Genomic DNA, 3,949 nt, shown 5'->3' on the forward strand with positions numbered 1-3,949 from the left:
CTTAAAAGAAGAAATGAACCCCTTGCCTTTGTTAGGGTTTCTATTGCTGCAATAAAATACCACAGTCAAACTTGGAGAGCATCATTCAGCTTACACTTCCACATTGCTGTTCATTATCAAAGGAAATCAGACAGGAACTCAATCAGGGTAGGATCCTGGAGGCAGGAGCTGATGCAGAAGCCATGAAGGGGTGCTGCTTACTGACTTGCTCAGCCCACTTTCTTACAGAACCCAGGACCACCTGCCCAGGGGCTGTACCACCTACATCGGGCTGGACCCTGCCCCATGACACTAATAAGAAAATGCCTTACAGCTGGATCTTACGGAAGCATTTTCTCAATTGAGGCTCCTTCATCTCTGAGGACTCTAGCTTTCGTCCAGTTAGCATAAAACCAGTAAACCTCCAAACTACAAAGCAGGCTGATGGTCCAGCTGATGTAACAGGCTGAAGGAACTGAGTACAGACTCACAATTCTGGGAAGAGAAAGTGAGACACCTTGGTGATCAGGTTGCAGAGGGAGTTTGGAATGAAAGCCTGAGGGAGAGACAGACTCTGCCGGATATTAAAATGTCTCCCAAGAGCTCTGTGTTTAAGGCTGGTGTGTTTCCAGTGTGAAATGGCATATTGTAATTGTTTCATTCACTCATTCATTCATTCATTTTTGTTCTTATCTGTGCCAGATACGGTGCTGGGTACTAAGGACAGAACAAGGGGACACTCTGCAGAGATGTGTCTTTCTGGTTGGCGAGTGCTTCATGAGACTGAGAATAAATTGGTAAGATTTCCCTTTATAGAAGGGTCAATAGGACTCTAAGGGAGGAAGACATCTCCACCTTACAAGATTAGAAAGTAGAGAGTTAAATGGAGCGAAGCAGTTTTTGTTGCTTCAGAGCCTATCATAGCCCTTAATAGCCTGGAAGCCTTTACCTACCTTGGGCTTCATCCCACTGTATTTATTGATTCTATTTGACACTGCACACAATCACACCGGAAGCACACACATATATTTATATTTCTTATACAAGTGTTTCTCAGAACAGTGTTACTCTAAGAAGAGGCCACAGACCAACATACGTTCACAAACTGACAGCACAGCCAGTGTTATGTTACAAAACCTTCCCTGGGAAGGACGTTCTCTCTTTGCCCCATCTACTGTGAGAATGAAGACCATTCTCCGAAATCAGACTGTCGACATTCCAGAAAATGTCGACATCACTCTGAAAGGGCACACAGCCATTATGAAGGGCCTCAGGGGATCTCTGAGGAGGGACTTCAATCACATCCATGTAAAGCTGAGTCTTCTGGAAAGAAAAAGGAAAGGCTCCGAGTTGACAAATGGTGTGGTAACAGAAAGGACCTGGCCACTGTCAGGACCATCTGCAGTCACGTTCAGAACATGATCAAGGCTGTTACACTAGGCTTCTGTTACAAGATGAGGTCTGTGTATGCTCACTTCTCCATCAATGTCGTTATCCAGGAGAATGGGTCCTTGGGTGAAATCCAAAATTTCCTGGGTGAGAAATACATCGTCAGGGTTTGGACGAGGACAAGTGTTGCTTGTTCTGTCTCTCAAGCTCATAAGGATGAATTAATCCTTGAAGGAAATGATATTGAACTTGTTTCAGATTCAGGAGCTCTTATTCAGCAAGCTACAACAGTTAAAAACAAGGATATCAGAAAGTTTTAGGATGGCATCTCTATGTCTGAGAAGGGGACCATGCAGCAGGCTGACGAGTAAGACCTCAGTTTCCTGGCTCCAGAAACAAGATCCTGATCACAAGTACAATTTGGGCTCTTTGAGGAAAATATAGGATTTATATATTGGAAAAAAAAATCCTCCCCTGGGGAAACACACCACACATCTATTCACCTAAATAGAAAGTCCCATGACAGCCCCAACAGACCAAAGTGTAGATACTACCAAAGTCCTACTTGGTTAATGAATCATTTCATTGGGGTTACTTACAGGAGCACAAATGAATAAAAAAATAGCTGCATCACCAAACCCACCCCAGCATGGGTGACAGCTCAAAACTGGGAAAACCTGGAGCACACTGTACAGTCTGCAGGCAGCTCAATAGGTTGAAGTGTGTCCTTTCCAGATAATCTCAGCTGGTTTCTGCTTCTTCCAGGCAGCTGGTTTGGACTAAATCTTTGCAGCTTAGCTTCTCTGAGAAGGACTCTTAGCTTTTAAAGCTTAATTAACTCTGGCAGGGAGGGGCCTGGTGAATCTAGTCAGTTTCAGGGACTTCCTGAAGCTCTATTGAGTTGTTTACCTTTCTGCGTAAGGGGTTTCCCTGTAGGATGGAATGTTTCGCTCTATGTTACACAGCACATAGAGACTAAGGAGCAGACCTTTTCATGTCAATCTTGTGTCTTTGAATCTAATAATGAAAATATCTACATTTGTATTTTGTAGGTCTGCTTTGTTATCACGTTTTCCTGGTGACACTAATTGTATTTTATAAAAGTCTCGGTCAGTAAATCATGAATGATTAAAAAGAAGAAAAGTCAGAGCTGGGTGTGGTGGCACATGCCTTTAATCCCAGCAGAGGCAGGCGGATTTCTGAGTTTGAGGCCAGCCTGGTCTACAAAGTGAGTTCCAGGACAGCCAGGGCTACACAGAGAAACCCTGTCTCGAAAACCAAAAAAAAAAAAAAAAAAAGGCGCTATAAGAAGTTTAAAAGGCACCACCTGGAAGATGCTGTAAAAATGTGATAGTTCATGGCTCCGGGCGGGGGGGCGGGGGGGGGCTACCAAGTCATCCATCCATCCATCCATTCATCTATCCATTTGTTCATTCTTTTTGGTGGTTGACACAAGGTCTTACTATGTAGCTAAGATCAGTCCTCAAACTCCTGATCTTTTTGCTGCAGTTTTCCGAGCTCTGGAATTACCAGAGAGCACCACCATAGCAGGCTTTTGGTGACCCATTTAAAATCAACTGAAGAGTGTTTTGTTTTGTTTTGTTTTTTAAAAGCCCCTGGGCAACACTCCAGGTGGTGACGATGTTTCTTCTCTGTCTAGTACGCAGGCAATAAGATCTTAGAGGAACCATAGGTGCTTCTGGTGTGACCCTGGATGAAACCAGAGTATGTTGGGCTCTGCACGCATAGAGAGTAGGGATGGTGGGCTCTGGCTGCACAGAGGATGGACTGGTGGGCTCTGGCTGCACAGAGGGATCACCAGAACACCTTTGAATGGACCACTGACCACCTAAACTTGAATCTAAATCTTGAGTGGTGGTTCCTGGGCAATGATATTTTCATTAAAATGGTTCTAGATTATTTCCAAAGGGTTGGAAAGAAAAGCCAGCTGCGGATGAGGTGGATACAAAAGAGGAAGTCGGTTCAGTGCCTTTTCTAGTAGTCAGAAACAGCTCTTCTGAGATTCCACACCTCTTTCCTGTCATGGAGCTACAGGGATAGCCGTGGCTGAAGCTGGAGGTCCCTAGTTAAGAAAGCTGGGTCCTGTAGCAATCACTGTGGGCCTCTTCACAGGATCTAGTGAGAAGCAGAGAGGCTCTGGCCTCTGCTACTTATGAAGGCTTGGCCAGCCAGGTGCCGGACTCCAGTAGGGAGAACAAAAAGCGCCACCTTGACTCTTTCCCTTAGAACGGCTGTGACTCTGCAGACAGGGTTTCGAAGGGCGGGGAAAGGCTGGTGGAGGTTTGTGCTTGGAGCCCTTTGTGCTGAGCAAACACTTTCATCCTCGCAGCAGCTGCACTACCCGAGCGCTCCGTCACTTCCTAATGGCTCCTCTGAAAGGGTCCAGCTGTTCCTTTCCATCAGGTCCTGAAAAGCATGCCTTTCATTTGAAGAAAGCACACATGCATTAGGACTCGATGGTATGAGGGGGTTTGGGAGTGGGGGGAGGCAGTAGACGAGTGTTGACATTTGCTGCTAGCAATTGGGGCCAAATAATTATACCTATTAGAAAAAAGAAAAA

General features: G+C 45.3%; 1 pseudogene; it reads left to right on the forward strand.

Annotated features, from left to right (window-relative positions):
- Positions 1-1,140: 1,140 nt before the first annotated feature.
- LOC110291785 (large ribosomal subunit protein uL6 pseudogene) lies at positions 1,141-1,739 on the forward strand (annotated as a pseudogene).
- Positions 1,740-3,949: the final 2,210 nt, after the last annotated feature.

Source organism: Mus caroli, unplaced genomic scaffold (genome assembly GCF_978045245.1).
Source record: "Mus caroli unplaced genomic scaffold, Mus_caroli_1 scaffold_3, whole genome shotgun sequence".
Classification (NCBI taxonomy): Eukaryota; Metazoa; Chordata; class Mammalia; order Rodentia; family Muridae; genus Mus; species Mus caroli.